This window comes from Diuraphis noxia, unplaced genomic scaffold (genome assembly GCF_037042655.1).
Source record: "Diuraphis noxia isolate RWA-SAM2 unplaced genomic scaffold, SU_Dnox_SAM2 contig0004, whole genome shotgun sequence".
In the NCBI taxonomy this organism is placed as follows: Eukaryota; Metazoa; Arthropoda; class Insecta; order Hemiptera; family Aphididae; genus Diuraphis; species Diuraphis noxia.
Window position 1 is genome coordinate 29033726 of NW_028301714.1, and position 23603 is coordinate 29057328.

Below are 23603 nucleotides of genomic sequence, written 5' to 3' on the forward strand. Positions count from 1 at the left end.
GTTGCAAACGCAGCATGTAATGGAATGGCTATGGTTGGTCGGAGGGAGCCGTGGAGAATAGGCTGCGTATCATAGACGCTTTTGAACCTGGCGGGGTTGGTAAATTGAGTCCCAAATGACCCTAACTCGGTAAATTGAGTCTCAGAAAAAATAAGGTAGTACCTAGGTAATTTGAGTCCCATGGAAAAACGATTTATATGCATTTAAAAATTTGTACTATAAAATTTTTATTTGTGATTTGTAGACATTCATTGACTGCATGTATATGATTTTTATTGCATTATTATTAATTATGTAATTATTCTTTATGCAATAAAAATGCATGTTGCTATTTTCAAAATCATATACATGCAGTCAATGAATGTCCACAAATCACAAATAAAAATTTTATAGTGCACATTTTTAAATTTTAAATGCATATAAATCGTTTCTCCCTGGGATTCAAATTACCTACTGCCTTATTTTTTCCGGGACTCAACTTACCTACTACCTATTTTTCCCCGGGACTCGATTTACCGCTTTCAAAATGTACCAAACTTATCTCGGACTCAATTTACCTACCCCCGAACCTGGGTTCACGACAGTAATTGCCGTGCCGCTGCGCCGTGTATACCTGTATTTAACTAACTTCAATATTAAATGAAATATTAATATTTAATATAATTAATTTTTTCAATAAAAAGGTTTTTCTTAGTCGTTATTATTATGGAATTTATGTTATATAATTTAAGTCTCCCCAGAATATTTACTCACGAGCCGCTACTGCTATTATTAGGTACTTATAACTTATTGTAACTTCGTCGAGACAATCGTAGTATGATACATCCTATATTAGGTACCCGTAGAACTGAATGAGAACTTTTTTTTAAGCTTATTTGATCTTTGTAGTATATTATCTTTATCATTAATCTGTTTATTGTTTTTGGATGGTTTACATGATGAAGATTTATCATATCCGTCGATTTTTTTTTTTAAATAGGTAAACCTATCGATTCAACGCGTTATTCATTTCGTATTTTCGACAGCTCCTGTTAAACGTTTGTGCTATCAAGTCTCAATTTCACCGAGTCAAATTTTCGAGAAACTGTATGAATACCTAACGATTAGCCTTTAGTTTTAAACCGGTTATATTTTACTGAATACGTATTGCTATTGTATTAAAATAATTGATTTATAAGTTATAACGCCAGTCTGAACTCGAAGTTATACTAAGTTTAACAGCCAAGTTCATAAATGTGCAAATTAACAATTTTTTTTTTCAATTTAGTTATACTTAATAGAAAAATATAAGTTAAATTAGAAGTTAAAAGTTACATGGTATATTTTTTTCAGATTCTAAGCACTCTGACGAATGTACTTATTGATTTTAAAACAAAGTGAGTGGGTTTTTTTTTGTGTATGTAAGTAAACCTACACGATTTGTAGAAGAAAAGTTGCTTCAGTTTTTAACTTCAATATATTTTTTTTCATATATTTAAACCTTGCCTATGGTCTTAAACTATACCTATTTAAAAATTCTAAAAATTAGATTTTGAATATCAGTGTTATTAAAATTAATTGAGGACGGGCATGCTTGGTTATATGTTTATAATTATAGTGTATATGTGTAAATTTTAAATATATTTATTGGCTTAAAAAAAATATCAGACTTTTGGGTACTTACCTATATTTTTTAATTTTAATATCATAATTCATAATACAAAACATAAAACATAATTTGAAAACAAATGAATCTGGTCTAAAGTTTGATTTCTTGGCTTAGGCAATAATTGAGAACAAGTTAAAAAATTGTCTGCAGCTGTAGGTAATTTTAATTTCTGATGTACATTTATTAACATCATATTTGTCACAACACATCCGAGTTGTGTTCATAGATTTTTCAGCGACTGAGAATAAATTAATGTTTGGTGATAAACTCATAGATATCTCATCTGAAAATACCACCTTACAATTATTTATGGTTGGAAATTAATCTTATACACGTTAGCCTTACCATCAGTCACACTTCGACATTCAATCATCATATTTTAATTTTGACTTTACAATATAATAATGGAAAATCTTGAAATAATCAAAATATTAAGTGATAAAAAAGCAATTATATTGCATTAATGCCTAATGGATACATATTCGCTTTTCAAAAATTTTTAAATATTAATGTTGATATATAGATGTCCATGTTCAAATTTTATTTTAAAATTATCAAAAATAATGAAGTACCTACATTTTAATTTTTAGTTTGTCAATGCATAAAAAAATTAAATCATGAACTCGACAAAAATGACGAAATCGGTTAAAATCGTCAAAAACTCAATAGGTAACATATTAAAACGTTAAGTTCATGTGAAAAGTCTTGCAAAATCAGCGCGAAGGAGATGTAAGTACATTGCCCATCACAGATATAAACCGGATATAAGGAAAGATATTCATTAGCAGTAATTTAAAACAGGACTGAGCGGCTTCTGTTATGACGCCCGATGATCGGCTGTTTGTTCTGCTATTTTAGTAGTAGGTGCTGTACTTGTTGGTATTTTCACTATTTTCGGATTAAATTTTACATGGTTAGAGAAACTATTCCAGTCTGGTTTGCCTTTAAATAATGAGTTGTTTGTACGGCGGAAAAGAGAGGGTGAGTTAATCGTTATTTTAACAGGTAGGTATATGTGATCCGAGTCGAGTTCGATGAGAGGTTCATGCACGCATAGGTACAAATGGGACAGATTTAATTATCAAAATGTCTGATATGTCGGGCAAACGGTTCTCTATCTGTTGGGAAGTACCTACCTAAGTATAGGTGTATTTGGAGCTGATATTGAAAAGGGTGTGTTGCTATGAATGCTCGTAATTTAGGGCCATTTGCAGGATTTGTATAACACGGCATCCCCAGTTAATGTGTTTAGAATTTAAATCACCAGCAATTATAACTGAGTTATCTAAGACTCGTGACTTTTTCATAATCTGTAATAAGCATTTGGCGACTAGGAGGTTGATACACACTGACGAACGTTATATTATGCTTATTGTTTATTGTTTTTGGAAACTGCTACGGCTAAACGGCTTCTATATAGGTAGGTACGTCAGGACGAGCGTAGGCAATTATTGCTGTTTGATTTTGTTCCGTATAGGTACTAGAATAGTCACTCCGCCCATGGCACGAGATTGTGTACTACGATCAGCTTGATAAATTTTGTTGCCTGGGAATATAATTTTATCTGTATGTGATTTATGCGTTTCAGTAATGCATGCGATATAAATCTTGTGATAATTAAGAAAAGCTAGTAATGTATTTTTTTTGATTTTTAAGACCGTTAGCATTCCAGTTTAATAATAAGGTATTGTAGAGCTCCATTAGTGTTGAAGTTTAAGCTGTTAATGATGACTGGCAGGTTTTGTATTATTTTCTGCATTAATTGGGTAACAAATGTGTTAATTATAGTGGTAAAAGAGTTTTCAAAAGTCGTAATCGTTATCTGTGGACTGTGGAATTGGTTGATTTGCCTTTATAATTATTGTTTAAATGTATATTTTGAGTATTTGCGTTGGGTATTGTAATAGTGTGATTTTTGTTATGGGATAGATATATATACTAGTTTTATTTTTATTTTTGGTTCTTGATATTTCTTTGTAAAAAGTACTCCCTCTATAATTAGCTGGATGATCACTATCACAGTTAACACTTTTTTTTTTTTTTTTGGGGAAGGGGCTTCTGTTGGTTTCTTACATTGACTGTAGTGATGATCACCCGCACATTAGACACAATGACACACCTTGATGGTAGATGGTAAAACTTTTTTGTGTGGAAAAATCTTTGACAATTTGTACATTGTAGGATATCCTTGGAGGGTTTACGTGGTTCTACTATTATTATACAATGTAGTAGTCTATTTAAAGAAAATATTTCAGTAGACGATTTTGATAATAAAACTGCTACGGTTGGGATTGGCGATTTGAACTGTTTTTGAAGGCGTGTGACTGAAGCGACTTCAAATTTAAGTTCATTGTAAATACAAGCTTCAGGTATGTAGATTTCTAATGACTACTGAAAGTTGTTTATTTTCAGGAAATTGGTATGTGTGGTATTCAATTGCGGTCTCGTCGAATTGTCGAAAAGTTTAGTTTCGGTTCTATTGTCGTCAATCGAGTTTAAATTAATTTTTAGGACAGATTTTGTACTTAAAATTGGAGAAATTGTCAAGTGTTATATTTTCTAAATAAGTATGAAAGTTATCGTAATCGGAAATATTATAAACATATGTAGGTGGAATTTCAGGTCTGACCGGTAGTTGCTGAGTACCTACTGTCGTTTTCTGTAATATTGTTCGTTTCACCGGTGTCTTGGAGAGTTAATAGTGGAGAGAAGTTAAGTGCTAGTGTGAGGAGGTGCAAGAGCGATACTGATGGCTATTTTCTTTGAAGTGTCAGAAAGGTTGAGGTCTTGAGGTTAAGTATTTTTATTATTGGAATGCATTAAAATTAAACTAAACACACGCGCCATTTCGGACTTGACACTACGGATACTGATAGCCAACGAATGATATAATAATATAGTGATAACGATTAGGCTAGGTATGTTTAATATAAAATAATATTATTATTATACTGGTATGATTATCTAACTGTTTATAACTATTTATTTAACTTAAAAAAAAAAAAAAATAATAACCGCTTACTTTTATAGAGACGTATATAGGTAGGTATAAAATTATATTTAAGATATTTGTACTTATTTAATTACTATCCCTTTGTTTTCATCTGTGAGTTTCTTACTGCAGTTTAGTAGTGAGTTTCGTAATCTTAAACTTAAAACTATTAGAGGTTTAAATTACATTTGTGATACTCCATTCAAAATTCAAATACAATAAGTATTACTACTACGCAGTGAAGTGTAATGTTTGCTAAAATAATTTAATTTGATTATTATATAGTTAAAAATAAACTGTTTTAACAGTATTATTCAGTAGGTATTAATTTTAAATACCTACACTCGCTTTCGAGAGTCGAGAATGTATTATATTCATTTACCTCCATGTCGTATGCAATAATTTGTTGATATTAAAAATATTTTACATCTTGTTCAAAATTCGAATTTAATATTCAATAATAATTTATTGTTACTACACTTATATATGGATATAAATCACAACAACTTAATAATAAAACTATTAAAACTGCTCGTGTATACCTAGTGCAATTATTAAACTTTTTTTTATCATATTATGCATGCATTTGAGTGCTATTTCTAATTCATTAAATTTGTTTTTTCAAATTATTTATACATCGTTCGAATGCTGAATGGGTAATAATAATAATAATAATAATATAAAGGCATCGATATTCTTATAAAATTAACTCTAAAAATTAGTTTATTATAGTTTGGTCATATGCTAAAATAAGACGTATTTATTGATCGTTTAATATCTGCAGTTTAATTTAATATAGTTACCTATTTAAATAGGTAATTAAAACAGCAATACCACAAGTAACAAACAATACAAACATTGTTATAGTTGATATATTATATCAAAGAGTCAGAATATTATATTTTCGAAAATTAAATTTTAGAATACATCATAGTATAGTACATTATTAACAGAACTTTATTACCTACCATTTTTATGGACCACGGGCCACGGATGTAGGTACACATTCTATTGGATAGCTATTGACATTTCCAGAGAGGGGTTAAGCCCCCGAAAGCTCCAACCTCTCATGAACATGCGCGTTAAGATTTATATCAAGCACTTGCCACTTACAAAAATTGATTTTGTTTAAATCAATGTAAATTACAATGATATAGGTACCTACGTTTTTACTGGCACTAAGCGAAATATTGTCATAACAGATTTTACCACTTTTTTTCACTCTTACAATTTCATTGCCTTCCTATTATGATTTTAATTTCCAATATTTAATATCATTAGGTATAACAAAATATATTGATTTATTATGTAAATATTACATTTGGTTTTTTTTCTTTGCCTGCTTTTCAAATATCAATTAAATTTAGCGACGCAAAGGACCTATCACCTATTACGAGGGATCTCTTCACTACATTAACCGGTAATGGTATGGTACGATGTTACAAATTTGTATAGGTAAGTGTATTAAATAAGGTGTAAAACGGGATATAATATGTATACAATTTGCGATATATATATATATATATATAATATGTGTATATTGGTTTGTGAGATGACCCGTTATATTATAACTATAAGTTAGGTATATGGCTCCACGAGAAATGGATTTGGTGATTAATGAACTATAACATAGACACTGTCTTTGTACTAAGTAATTATAATATAAACAATTGAACAATTGCCATGTCGATATAGCAATATAATATACTTATACATTTATACCTACTATACTATACAATTCGGGGACGTATTCAATCTTCCTGCGTGAATGTGATTATATATAATGTATTCATCGTTCGGCAACAAAAATATGTTTTTTAGCTTTTAATTTAATTTTGCTGTATGCGTATATAGGAGTAGGACATAGATATACGTGTACAATTATTATTTGCGATGTACTTGATAGTTGATGTGTTCCGACAGTTGTTGAGGACTATTGAAATTCAATCGAGTCAGTTGCACTTCATATCTGAAGTAGTCTGCATCAACCGTACAAAAGTTTTGTAGAACAATATTGTCATAGGTACCTGATATGTATATATGATATGTATATAATATATATATATATATATATATATATATATATATATATATATATATATATATATATAGAAAGAGAAAGAATATAAATTATATGCATAACATATAATATTATACATAGGCACTCAGCAATATTAATTTCATAAGGTTTCGTGAAATCGTGCAGATTCATCAGTCAGTGCAGTACAAATTGATTAATTACGAGTTGGTGCATTGCAATCTTGGCTCTTGTCAACTAATAGAATATGTATACTTTTACGTTCAACGGATTTTCCATTTTAATATAGTTTATCTGTTGGGTAAGAGTCTACCACGTCCTTATTTTTTAAGAGACAATTTCTAAATTATTGGCCCAAAATCTAAACAGATTTCACAAATGCACAATAAAGTGGTAGGTACAAAACATTTTGTGCCATTAAGCTCGTTATAGATACTTATGTGGTAGGTAACTATATTATCTTTTTAGAAATCCTATAGCAGAACATTCAACATTCATTGGATTTTAAGTCTATTTTCTAAGTCTTTGAGACTATCGCCGTTTACTTTATACATCTTATTATGTTACTATTAATTATATCTTTAGGTACTATTTTAGATTCTTTACTTTAACAAAGTCTCTTTACCACAATTACCAAACATTTTACGTCGTTTGCCATTTCACCATTCGTGCACATGAACACACACACGCACGCATATCGGTATAATGCGTTAGTAGTGTTATAGTACATGATTTATTTCGCAGTTTTCTTCGCGTCTAGTGTTTGATGATTAAATATTTCCTTGAATGCAATATAATAATCTGATAATCGTGAAGGATTATACTGAACGTCGGCGGATTTATATACTCTCAACTCTGTATAAATAACAAACAAGGTTTTTGTTGAAAATATACCTTTTAATGATATTTTAGTCATTAAAATTTGATTTACACATCTTAACAATACGAAAAAATAAGAAATTAAAATTGCTTGTGTATGTAATAATTAATTTCAATACTCATTTTTTTTATTTGGACATGTTGGTTTACTTTATTTTTTGCAATATTTACACACATTGCATTTTGTATGCACTTTATGAACTCCGGTCTTAAAATAATATTTCTATGTTAAAATCTGTTCAAAAATTATATGTAAGTGTGTAACTTAGGAAGTCATAAAGGTGCAAAATTCTTCATTCTAGCTTAGATATTACACGGACAACGATATGGTAGAATGATTTATTTGCGATATTTACATACATTGAATTTTGTATGTACCATATGAACTCCGGTCTTAGAATAATATTCTATTTTAAAATTTGTTCATAAAATTATATATAAGTGTGTAAATTAGGAAGTCATAAAGGTTCAAAATTGGCCAGTCTAATGCAAAGTCTACTTGCAACGGTTTCTTCACTCACATAATACCTACAATCTTCATATTACACTGTAATGGACTAATTTAAAAATGATTGTATTTTATGCCTGGAGTTCATTAGATGCATTGAAATTGATGCGTACAAACCAAAAATATTATATACAGTGGAATCCTAATTAGGATAAAGAATTTCACCTTTTTTGATTTCCTCATTGAATCAATTTCGTAATATGTAATGAATTAAAACATGGCATTTATGAAAATTAATAAATTATACTATGGAAATATGGTATTCAATTCATAGAATTTAGTTAGTACTTTAATAGCTGTATTACATTGTATTTGAAGTTCATTACGTAGAAACTGCAATACATGTTGATATTGTCGATGTGTGGTAATAGGTGGTCTGTATTTTTATACTTAGAGAAATTATAATTAGCAATTTTGTGTTATTATTTTAATATTAACTGGAGTCAATAGTAGCGTCCCCCCGAGGCCCTGACTAAGATGTGTAAAATATTGAATAATATTCAGTTGGAAGCTTTAATAGCGCTTATACTTTTTTAGCATGTTTAAACACCATAAACCCGTGTAAATCTCAAAATGTTGCGCCGCCTATATTCAAAAATTGGTACTATTTAACACACCAGCGTTACACACAATAATGTTATTTTGGACCTTATTAAAAACTTGTTATAATTACGAAAATGTCATCCACTTTTGTGACCTCCGAATTTCGGAGGTCACTATGACACTTGGAAGTCATAACGCCGGCTTGTATCTCGATTGTGGAAGTCATAAGATACGCTGTACAAACACACACATACACACACACTATAAACCCTACTAGGTATCTATATCTTATAATTTATGTATAGTATATACCTATATATGAATCTATAATATATATATATATATATATACTATATAGGTAAGTAATCCTTTCCACCATAAACATCGGCTCGTTAAATTGTCATCCACATAAGTTTTATAAAATTCACGAACAAACATTTTTTTTTATTGCAGATTTACTTTATATTTTACTATGCACACGTAAACTCGTTTGTACTATATATATATATATATATATATATATATAGCTGCTATATAAGCACTAAATTTACTTATCCATCCTCTCCATAGTACCATAAACAGGGTGTACTGTTCCATAAAGAATGTCCCCATTTCAAAAATTTATAAATTTGTTGGTTTTGGTAGTAGCAAGTTCTACCAGTTGTTATCAAATGAACCATTATATAGCCATATAGGCGAGTCTTTATATATTTTTCACCTATTCCAATAATTCTTGCAGAACTGAGAAAAACAGTCGAAATGGTGGTTGGTTTAGTTTCACCTGACATACCATATGATAGCTAGGATTTGGACGAGTTATCGATATGACTACATAAAAGTCTGTAGGAAAAGAGAAGGGCATTTTTAAATACATGTTAAGCATTTGTGAAAAAAATTCGATAACCTACAGTATTTATTGGTACCTGCTTTAATTTTATATGTGCAATACTGCAATACCTGATTAAACATTACATTATTCTGAAATCTGGACATTCTTTATATGTATCACCCTGTATTATTATATAGCGTTGGTCGTTCATATTTATAGTTAACCTTGTCACGACTGATGAGCAAATCAGTATTCCAAAGGCATACCCGCGTATACATTCAGGGTGATGGTGTCTTATAGGTGTTGTGTAACACTGCAACTTTAACAATGTTATTACTATCCTATATAGCCATATAGGCACAGTTATAGAGTGATTATTTTAACAGTATAGCCTATAGTGTTATAGGATCATAGGGACACACTTATATTTTGAAAAATTAACATTTTTGGATATTTTGTTTTACCAAGGTAATTTTAATTCATTATAAAATTAAAAGTTTTTACTTTGAAAAAATATTATAGTTGGCTAATTAATTTTAATTTTTTGTTGTTACCATCAGGTACTGATGTACTGGTGTTTTACTTTTTTAATGACTACATAGATTTTTATTTCATATTTCGAATCAAAATGTTTTTCTGAGAATTTATTCTATTGGTAGATACCTAGGTACTTATTCTTATTTATAAAAATTAATTTTTTATAAAGTTTTTAATTCATATACGTTAGCTATTTAAAAGCACTCGTTTAAAAATTGGTGAAAACTTAGTCAACTCTGTTATATTATAACTTGTGTGTTTCGTTTATACTTCTACATTTAAGCTCCAAGCCAAAATTGTAGTCCACTATTCCTGCTTTTTATAACATTCAAATACTAAATAATTACATGATAAATTAGAAGTCTTATACATTGTCACATTGAAATGTTAAGAAAAATACCACGCTTTTAAATATGAAATAAAAATACACAGTGTCATTAAAAAAGGAAAAATATAAAAATTCAATAACAATAAAAATTTTTTGAAAAAAATAGTAAAATACATATTTTTTCAACAATACTGTTTTTTAATTAAGTACTTATTTAAATTATCCTACATAAAACATTTTCAAAAACGTTAAACCATAGTATATTGTATATACATACTATTATATATAGATATTCACATAGTCGATGGTATTTAAATTAGTAAAACATTAAGATAAATGTGAATGTCATTAAATATAAAGACGTGCTATATGATAATACATTAATTATACCATAACCAGGTATATTGCTCATCATTGAAAAAAAAATATAATTCTTATAGTTTGTAATTACTAATAAAATTACTAATAATACTGTTACGGTGACTAAAATTGAAATCGGAACAAAATTATATGTAACAAAATATAAAATAAAACGAGTTATACAGGTACTAGAAATTTATTTAAGATTCATATCGGAGCGATAAATCTATTAGTTCTCATTTTATGATAATATAATTTTGTAATGCAATAAAAATACTTTTAGATAATATCTTAGAGGAGTACACTTCTTAAAATAATAGAAAAAATAAAATAAAATGAAGAAAATTGGGAATTTTTTCAACAAAATTGATTTTGTTTTCTGTTGTAATCCGAAAACGAATACAATAATGATTGGTATTGCAGACTTATAAGATACAATTAATAACTAACAGCTAATAATATTTTTTGAAATAATATTATACCTAAATAAATTATTGTTATTAAAATAAATAATATGGTATTTATTTTTAGAAAATAATAGTTGAATAGTTTAGCCTATAGTATAATTATAACAAAAATGAATTACTTATTACAATAGGTATAAACATATGCTTAGAAATATAGGTATAGTATATAGAATGCAAAGATGAATGATTACACATTGAATTCAAATTTAATGCATCCCTAAAAGTAACCAACTCAACGGCCACTATAGTGTCACTCGACACTGTAATGTACATCACAGTGGTAGTTACTCCTTCCTTACTTTTTACATATTTTTTTTTTTTTGATAGTTAGTGAAATGGCAACCCGTTTTAATCTTCATTGTGGGATAAAAAAATAGTAGATTTTAGTTTAATAGAAAATAACGAGTCTGTCCTGTCGGGTATCCTTAAAATCGTTTAAAAACAGTTTTTTTTTTAAGAAACCATAAAATTCGTCCGACAAAACGAGGGTATAATAATAATATATAGTTATTAACCCTATACTGTGTTTGACATCTGACGGTTTAACTACGTATATATTGTGCGTGATATACTATTTATATAATATGTATAATATATAAAAGCGCACGAAACAACGGAATTGCAATTAAGTTTAGAGACAATCTCGTCGTGTTGTCTACTGTATATATATATATAGTTGACCAGCTCTGGTCTACTAGTAGGTACCTACCAACAATTTATACTTGACACACGACGCAGTGATGTTACATAACTCATGATCCACCGGTACTATACCTATTTACCAATTGTGTATATTATATACCTTAGTGCGTCGTTGTACAGCAATTTATTATTGACGCTCGGGGTGAACCTAACCCACTAGTGTCTATTGTTTTCATATATATTATACAGTATACATGGTTTTAGCATTGTAGTGTATATACTATATAATACCTAAGTTTTGGAAATCGACTTTGGTGGGATGAGAAATAATAAATATATTTCCTATGCTTAAGAAATACACATAATAATATACGCTTAACATCTTTGTCATTAGAACATTAAAGAAACTATTGATACATTAAATCTATATTAGTTCGCTATCAAGATATTTTTAAATTCAGATGAAGAAGCAAATTGTTTTGTTAAAGACCAACTATCTGACTGTTCAGTAAACAATAAATTAACAAAATATTGTGACTATTTAACCGATAGGCACCTACTAAGAAAATTATTTATTTCCGCCAAGTATTATGGGCAGCTAATGCCATGGAATTAAGAAGAACAACAAATGCATGTGAATCTTTCAATTCTTTTTTTAACAAAAATTTTAATCATATTCCTCTACCAATAAGTACCTAATTAAGATTTAAAAGTGAAATTCAAACTGAGATCTTCATTAAATTGAATAGTGTTCATTAACAAACTTGTCCCGAGGATAAAAAAAATAAAAAAATATAGACCAACTAAGAAAAATGAGCCAAAAATACAACAATTCAAAACAAGAACAATTTATTATTTTTTTTAAATAAATGGAATTTAATTATTATAAATTAAAGTATAAATAATATAATAATTATATTATTTTGGTGGTTTATAATGTTATGTTAGTTTTTTTCTTAAATTAAAAATACTCTTAATACAAATCCATTCTCGAATTTATAAAAACATTTTTTTTTTTAACGACGTTATTGTAATAAATGTTATAAAAAATATTTTAATATACATTTAATGAATTAAATTCACAAAATAAACAATACATTTTTGGAAAGTAAGAAAATTCACCTACACGTGGTACTTTGTGGGTATTGCAAATGGCTTTATAAAACGAATTAACTCAAATAAATAATAAAGTAAGTGTTTCCTAAAATGTTTATTATACAAATGTGATCAAAAAGTGCTATAATATTCTTGAGTAAAATAGAAAATAATTTTAATATATTTGAGTAAAAGTGACATGGGTGAAAAGGATCCATGTCAATAGAAAGTGGTCATTGATAGCGCGACAATAGATAGTGGACAATAGATCGTGCGACAATTGATAGTATACGACAATTGATAGTGTACGACAATATTGATATTGTCATGACTTTTAATGTTTTTTTTTAATTCTGATTTTCCAAAAATAAACTACCAAAAGAATCCCACCCTGTACACCTACTTGTATTATACGAAATATAAAAGTGTAAGTAATCCTATACTATTATCTGACTGTAAAACACTAATTTAATACAATTTTATTGTGTTAGTAAATTGTATGTATTTTTAAAATAATGTAACAGCTATAGTTTTGACATGTACTTAATGTAATTATTAATAGGTAGGTACCTAGGTATATCATGACACATACCTATAGAAATTAGGTTTCCAACCAATTTACTAAATGTTCGTATTTTTTTAAACAATTTATTTGTACATTTTAATTAATTATAAATATTAAAAACATACCAAACAATAATGTAGACAAAATTCTCGGCTCACATTTCGATACAAGAATGAACTGGATTTAGGATATAAAATACTTAAAAACGGATATAAATCAAAGATTTAATTTAATAAAAATGTTAAGCCACGCCCAACGAGGTGGGAAAGAACAATCATTAATCGGTATACATAGACAACTTATCAATACAGAGATAGACTACGGATCAATCTTATATCAAACAACCAATCACTCACATCTAAAAATAATAGATAGCGTATTAAACTGTATCATATAAGATTATGCATTGGTGCTTTTAAATCTAACCCTATATAAAGCATAAGAAACATAGCCTACGAAATATCTCCTGCAGAGTTGTTAAGAAGACTAAGAAGAGCAGAGAAAATTTGGAACTAGCTCTAAAGAAAAAAGAAAATACGGATCTAATAACATTACCCTGAACATTAAAGAAAAGTACTAGACAACTACCAAAATTGGAATATGTTCTTCACAGGTGCTTCAAAAACAGAAAAAGGAGTCGACATGGCAATTGTACACTCTGATAAAACAATTAAATACAGATTTTCAAATGAATGCTCAATATTTTCCGCCAAAACAATAGCCATTCTCAAAACAACAGAATACATTCAAAAACAAGATAGAAAGTTAACGAACAACCTGATAGTCACTGACTCATGAGCACACTACGAAGTCAAGAAAATACAACAAATCCATCAAATATTGCTAAAATCATACAAGTAAAAACCAACCAATTAAAACTTAGGAGAATTAATATCACTTTCATTTGGGTGCAGGGTCACACAACAATAAAAGAGAACGAGATGGTGGACAGCAAAGGAAGCAGCTCCACCAAACAACCATATACAACTTTAGGATATTGTAACTTATGATGTCTAGATGACGAGTTAAAATTTTTTTTTAAATATATTTTAACTCATAGATGGGGGATTTAGGACCCACCCTCCTCAACAGCCTCTCTATGGACGACCCTGATTATAATAGTAACATATGCATTAAAATTATTACGTTTGGACGTTTAGTATTGTACAAGATGCAGCCAATTCGGTTAATAATTTTACTGTATTAATCTATTACAGGTACTCACCTGAGGTTAATCTTAAACAGAATACTTATGATTATTACGTATATCTGTGTGCATTGTGCATGTAACTTTTAAATGTATAAAATATACATATATAAGTACACGATTGTCTTAAAACACATATTAAAGCACTTTAAACTATAACCTATTTTACTTTTTTAATAATTCAAATTTCAAAAGATCATCACTTCGTCGCATGGCACGGATTGTAAATAATAAATTGAAAATACGTGGACACGATAAGACTGTTGGCAACGTTGTCTGTAAAAATCAAAAACTATTAATCCATCATCAGCTACTCAAGTATAAACGGACGGATGTAAGTACAAATAAAAGTAGGAAAACACAAAACAGTAAATATTATAATAACATTATAAATACTGTAGATATTTTTTAACTACAACATAATTGATTTGATATAATATTTCATGAAAAAAATATTGAATTAGATTTAATTCAAATAAAGTACTATGATAGAAAACTAAAAGATAACATCCACAACTGTTTTCGATAAAACAACGGTCAAACTACTCGTATTAAAATACGTGATAATATTGTTGTCTGTTGGCAGTTCTTAATTGTATTATATATTTAAATTACATGACATAGAGATTAGTCTATAAAGAGATATTAATGTTTTTGTTACCTCTACTTTGATGCAAGGAAAAAAATTATAAAAATCATTTTAATGACCTATCCCGGGAAACATTAATTTAGTATCAAAAATCAATGCAGATTTAAACCAGGCATATCATTTGAACGAGAGGTTTTCATAGTGGAGTTACGATGGACTTGATTATAGAAAAAAGCTTTGACAGCTTTTGAGATATTGGTAATTATTTTTATTCAATCAACATTATCGATCTTATAAAAATTTGCATGATTTTGAAGTGTGAAAGTTTAAAAACTAAATTGGATTAGGTATTAAGAATAATGCTTTTGGTGTGCCTCATGGAAGTGTAATAAGTCTGTTTTTTTTAAATATTAAACATAAACAGAATATTTTGTTATTTAAAAATTGATGAGAATATAATAACGTACCTACGCTGATGATATTTGCATATTTATTTTCTGACCCCTATTTTAGGATTCTGTCCATCAAAAGTCAGAAAATGAACTAAAAAAAGTTGTTGGTCTATAATTAAGCTTAAGGAAATTACAATTCAATTATGTAAATAAATTATTTTTATGGCCCTTATTATACCCTATAGCGTGTAAATCTATGTGTATTACATTTGATGAAAACTTAAATTGGGATTTACACTTATAGATAATATAGCTATGTGTTTAATTGGACATCAGTAAATTATATTTATATCTGTATAAATTATGTTACCTTCCGGAAAACCTACGGACGGATCAGTAAAATAACAAATTATAGTGATTTTTTCTTACATGGACAAAATTGTAATTCTATATAATATATAAAGGAATCTGTCCTCCGGAGGGATCACCGTAGAGCTCAGACCACAGGGCAGATCAAGATATCGAGTTTTGCTCTACCCAAATTTCAGCATATGCCAGGTGTTTCACCTTTCCATTCGAGAGCGTTACAAAATTTACAATTTTAGTTCATAGTGCCAATGTAATTTTTATAATCAATTGTGGGATCATATGCATGACCAGTTAATTTGATAATTTCCCATTTGCGCAATGGATATTCGGACCGAAAAATGGTTTTCACGTTTTTTTTTAGCTTACTTGACTTGGTTGCTTCGAGGTCTATCTGTACATCTAGCTCGGCAACGCTTCTTACCTTTATTAATAAAATTGTCTGTGACACTAACATTATTACAAATAGACAAACCGCTGTCTGAAGTAAAAATTATATTTTCTGTAACATTAGGAATATTAGAAATAGATAAATAAGGGAAATATATTGGAAAATATTGCAAGCTGCAAACAATTCACCCTAACCTCCGTAGACAGTAGGATGTTCCATATCACGAACATAATCCTCAGCAATGGAAAAGTTATCACCATATGAATAATAAAACACACTAACAAATGTATTCAAATTATCAGAGACATACGCAACAATTGTATTTCGGATCTTCTGACATCTTTCTCGAGTCTTATATAGATGTTCTTGAATGGAAAAGGCAGACACCATCACTGATAATTGGTACAACTATTTGAGATGTCAACATTCCATTCACAGTAATTTCTTTAATAGATGACATTTTTTTTTAAAGGAAAGTGAAAAAAATAACTGAATAATAAATAATATCTTATGCCCATATTATATTGTCAATGACATCCTCTAATCAATAATAATAATAATAATAATAATTTAATAATATAAATAAATAAATATAATATTAATAATATTATATAATATTGCTCGATAGATGACGCCACTGTTGTATACTTACAACCACTTAATTTTACTTTTAGGGATTGAATTTCCAAAAATCCTTTTTTGAAGCCCGAAATATTAGAATATTAATCCATCTTGAAAACTTCAAGCAGATCTCCCTGTGGTTTGGGCTCTACAGTGATCCCTCTGGAGGACAAATTCCTTCATATATATATATATAGAATATAGATAGATAGCCGTTACTAAATTTCTTTTTTTATAGAATAGCTTTATATAGCCAAAATTATAAAATATAATACATTAATACAATACAGGAAATTATACCCTATCAATACAATCTATTTTGCAATCAACAACGACTGTAACCAATGGCAAACCTATGAATATAAAAATATTTAATTTTTGAAAGCTGAACAAAATTCATGACGTAGTTGAAAAACTCATATAATTATAACTATACATTTTCCAGAACGAGTCTCAAGGAATCTATTGACAGATATTTCATTAAAAACGGGCCAGTAGTTTTTAAATCTATAAAAAATGAACAACAAACAAACATTAATTGTCTATTAGTATTTAAAAGTTACTAATTATCATAAATTATAAAATTATATTTCACCTAAATAATTTGTATATCAATAATTATTTGGTACTTACTACTTATGCATATATATATATATATATATATATATTAATATCAAATATGTTTTAATACTTTCTGTTATCACGAGCTCTAAGCATGAAATACTTTTTTATAGTTACTTCTTTGACTTCAACACAACAAGTGCTAGAAAAAATAAAAAGAATATTAAAGATATATTTTAGTTTAATTATTTGTAATTTATTGTATTTATTTTTGTTTCAATAAAAAAATGCATAAATTATGGAGCTTTTCAGCATCATCACTAAATATTGTTCGTTCACTTCTCACAAAACTTTTATTATAATATTATAATAGTGAAATTAATCATATTAAATACACGTACATCCTGTACAGGTGTGCCAGTGTAACGATAGGTCAACGGAAGCCTCCTCTTCATCGCGTCAATAATAATGACATGCATCTATACGGCAGCTGGTGGTGGAAATACCTCTAATTACACATTATGTTACTACAGGCTACTACTACACATAAAAACAATGTAGTTAGGTACCTATTAAATATTTATATAATACGATGCGACGATATATATTGGGTGATCAATTTAATGTATAAGACACACACTATTTCATAAACTATTAATGTTCTAGAAGATAATTTTTTTAAAGTTTATATTAAAAGTTATTAAAAACAACATTTTTTAATATTTTATATTAAAGTAGTTATTAAAATTTTAATGACAACATTCATTTTTAATTTCTAATTTCAAAGCACAATATTTTTTGATTACTTTAATATATAAAAATCGAATTTAGAACTTTAAGCTGCTTATGAGTTAAAAGTATTTAAAGTGTAAATGAACCTAGTGGTGTGGTACAGAGGTACACCGCAAAATGTTGGTCCACAATTTCGTTTGTATAAACTTTTAATACCTACTTGTCTGAAGAACTGTCTGAAATTTGGTTTTATTTTATATCAAAATACTTTAAATAATATTTTGCTTCGTAAAATGGTACTAAAAATATATGCTGTAATTCAAAACGCTAAAAAACTTTTTAAAATATAATTTTTTTTTTTTAAATTAGTACATTCTAAAATAATGAATGACTTCCATAGTTATGTTGAATCTATAACACAATATACTCATCAGCTTCTAATATATAATCATCAAATTGATTTGGATTCAAATTGAATCGAAGAAGTATAATATTACCTATATTTTTATTTTATTTTCAAACATGAAAATAATATCATTGGATGATAAAAAAACCTAATATATCATTTGAAGATAAATCGTCATTATACGTTTGACATTTTTAATGATACCAAAAAATTTCAAAATTTGAATTCCTCATAAAAAAATTGTTCATGAATTTCGAATTTTTTAATTTCAATTCAAATAAATTGTAATTTATAAGTTTTTACTAAGAAAAATTGTATTATCTATATGTTGAAAAAAATAATTAATACTTTCATTAATCCACTTGGACATTTGGAATCTAAAAATTAACTATGAAATGATATAGAACAAAACAAATTCTCTTCTTTTATGAAAATTATTTGATTTCTTATCCATAAACTATAGTATACCAATTAGCAACGATTGTCTGAAATGGTACTAATTTAGACGTGTAGTGTAATTTTTAGTTACTTTTTAAATTACTCAGTATCAACCTATATTTAAAATTTTGATTATTTTAAATTTCATTAAAGGTGTCTGTATTAAAAACTTAAATAATTGAATATTTTACGTCCTCTTACACACCAATAAATGTTTATTTTAAAATCAAGTTGTTAAATTTATTCATTTTGGTCATATATAGATCGCTGCATGCTGTACAGATTTAACGAATAGTTAATATTATGATTGGTTTTCATGTATGCGTCGATGAGTGAGCGTTTTTGTTGTATCAAAAAATTACAGAACACAAATTGATGTACATAGCGAGCTCATCTTGTGGGATAAATAATAGAAAACTAAACAAAACAAAAATTAAAACAATAAATGATATCATAAAATTAAAATAATCAATTATTCTTCACTTTAACCATCGAGTTTATATATACCTATAGATATAATATATATTTACCAATCACATTACCTAGACTACCTATACAATTATATTTTAAACATGATCGATTTTAAGCGGCTGTATTTTTCATTTTGTCATTAATAATTTATGTCCACATAGACTTGTATATTTCATATGATCATGATGGTATACATAATTAAATTAGCGAAACATTTTTTTAATTATGATGGGAAAATGCTTGATATTATTTATTAATTACACGCAGTACCTTTAATTTATTTAAAATTTAAAACGTACCTATAACAACGAAAAGTGTCACTTTGAGTAATTTATGATGATCAGATAAATGTACAACACACAAGGATATCAATTGATCGCCTAAAAACGTAAGTATACGTACAATACGTACATGCTATTTTTTGTCATTTAACAATTTATTTGTTTATTATTATTCAAAACCGTAACCATAAAGACATCTGAATACAATTGAAAATTCCGTGCCATTAAGGCTAACTAATAATAGTATTTACGTAACAACACTTTATGCATAAAATTCACTTTTAACCTAGTTTCCTTAGATTTGTATAATAATATTTAATAGTATTCGTTATGATTTTAATAAACGAAATAACGATTATGTTGGTAGTCACTAAGTTTCAGTTTTATGGTTGGTCGGCTTGATTTCGTTCAATAGGTATCCATGCAGAGAAATTCTATTAAGAGTTTATAAGATATAACTAATAATAGTCTAGAAATTATCTGAACTCTCATATTTTTCGTTATTAATTAAAAAAAAAAAGTTTATAGGTAAAGACACATTTGAATCTTAGCCAAATTTCTTAGTCCAGAAGATGTTCGCATATCTGTAATATTTTGAATTATTACGCATATTCTAGCATTTTTAATAAGTATAATGCATATATTAAAACCATAGTGTTAAAATACTATATATTCGCAAAAAAAAAATAAATTCACGTTTTTTGGCTATACTGGAAAGAGTTTCACCTAAACGGGTACTGAAAAATCTGTCAGAAAGATAAGATTAAATGATCAGGAAGTATACAAGATATAGGATTTTTTTCAATTTGAATAGGAGCCCGTCGTGACCCGGCCCTATCAAATATCTGAGAGATATCGAGAAAAGCACATGGGCAGAATAATTTTTTTTCTAGTGCATATGAAATTGCATCTAGGTACAACTCTATGAACTTGGTGGATTTTTGAGTGAGTAGATCGAAATCCAAACTGAAAGTCAGGAAGAATGGAATTTTCTGTTAAGCACAATAGAATTCGCTTAAGTATAAGTCTTTCGAGGATTTTAGCAAAAAAAGGTGATAGGCTAATGGGTCGGTATGAGGAGATGGAATCAGGAGGTTTATTAGGCTTAGGAACAAGAATAATAATCTAGAAAGTAGGAAAATATGAGAGTCTGAGAACGGAGTTAAATAAATGTGTGAGGTGGATAATCGCTTTTTTTGGTAGGCATCTGGAAACTTCAGCAGTGATTTGATCGAACTCGGAGGATTTTTTGAGAGGGTATTAACTTTATTCGGTGTGAAGTGTTTGACAGGGTGAACTACTAGAAGTGGGGAGTCTAGAAACTCTTCCACAGTTCTGATGTTATTAAGAGAATATATCAGGATGCGGCTTGAAAATATCTGCAGACAGATGGAGTTTAAACAGTTTAACAAAACAGCCATAATTTTTTTTTTATTGACACGTTTGAAGTTTTAGTTGTGCATATATTTTTTGTTGCTCTCCAAAGGATTACCATAATTTGGAAAGAAAATAAGAACCTAAAAATAAAATAATAATACTCAAAAGAAATTAATTTCTTACTACAATTTATAATATCAAATATATATTACATATAATAGGCTCATAAATTGTTGAAAATTTTTAAATTGAAAAAATCAAAAGATTTAGCATAGGAATTATAATAATTTCTTTTTTTTATATAATATAATGGTCTAACTTTATGTAGTAATCGATTAACTGTAGCAGTTGAAGCTATGAGCACTACATATGTTTATTTTTAAATATGATTTAAAGAAGAAATTATGAAATTTACTATCTATCTATGTGATAAATATATTATATGAGGTAAGGAATAAAAACATTATTAGGTTTGTGAGATTAAGAAGTCACTAATTATTAATTAATGACACTTGGCTTGGATTGATACATTAGAGAATTAAGTTAGAAGATCGATATACCATTTTCTTTAGTATGCAGTATTAAATCTTGAGAATTAATCATCTGGTCTTAATACGATTTCGCTAAGTTAACCTTTTACTGAGGTTGACACCTAAATATTTTATATTGTCGAAACAGGGATGGAATATGTATATTATTTACGGTAATGTTATGACTAAGCCAATGGTCTTAAGGCGTAGGTCATATAAATGGATTTGTACTGCAGATGAAAAAAAAATGTGAGCAAAGAGGTGGTGAAAAATCTCGACAAAGTGTGTAAAGCATTACAATTATTGAATCAGCAGTAACGCGGTGACCGTACTCATGTCAACAGCGGCTGTCGTCGGCAATGTGTTGATAAGTCTACAGTAGTCGTAACCGATTCACACCGCGTTAATATGTACAAAAATGATAACGTTTTTATCACGAATTATAATTTGTCACTACTCAAATCGAAGCCGTTCAATCACACATAAGGCGAACGAGATCCAGTGAATAAAGTAAAATTTGAACTTGATAATTAACGGAATTCGGATGGACATTTTGATAAAGATTAATTTTATAATGAGATAAATATTGAAAAATTAGTTTTTTGAATGTGACAATTAATAAAACTATAATTATATAATTACAAATTATAATAATATTTTAAGATTACTTTCAAAGGGATAAGAATTAAAAAGTAATCATGAAATAAGGTAATAACACACCAGTGACAGACTTGTACCTAAATTGCCTATACAACACGCCGTGTGACTATGTCATAATATTTTGATAGCTGGTTTTTGGAATTACCATTTTTCCGAATAAATTGTTCTATATTTTTAAATGCTTTCGATTATATTTGGTGTAAATTAACAAATTTTTATAAGTATAGAGATTAAAATGCTATATAGTGTAGCCTATGTAATGTAGGTAAAAATAACGATGATAAATCGATAGCCAATGTAGTAAATTTTTCACGAAATAAAGCATACACGATTAGTCATTACTCAATAATTGTATTAAATTTAAATTGTTTTAACATTTTCTTAAGCATTTGATGAGAGTGATATACAATTTTCGATCAATAAAATATAACTACAAGAGGTAATCAATATAAATATTACATACTTCATGAAATGGTCTTTTGGGAAAATAGATCGATATTTTAGCTTTCGTGAAAAAGTTCATTGGGGAATACAGATTTGGGTAAACGTCCAGGTACATCATATTACATTATTTAAATGAAATATATTTTTGACAAAATACTGGTATTGAATCATCCAATATCCAGTTAAAACCTTTTACGAATTATTTATATTATAATACAATCGTACATAATATTTCCGTTTGTTTTTCTATTTCGATTCTTATTAACCAATACATTGTATTGTAATATATCATATATGTTACAGTTAAAACCTGAAATCCGTCAAACCAAGATTTATCTAAGCAACAATATTAAATTTAACAACCTTTTTTCGTCAAAACTGATATGACTATAGTTAAAACTAGAATAAACCAGAACCCTCAACGTTGGAGCTATTTTTATTTAAAAACTAGAAGAATTTAATGAAAATAAATATAAGAATAAATATTTATAGTTATAGTTTATTAGTTTTAACAAGAGACAAAAAAGGAAATAATTATATACATAGATAAGTCATAGAAATTTATTGATTTTTGAAACAAATAACCGAACTTAATGATTTGTTTCGCAGGACAAACTATCATGGAATTTAGAGTAATACTATTTTTTTACGTGCTGTTTTGCATGCAAACAAAGTTCTTTCCTGAATCTGAAGTCTTATTTTTGCA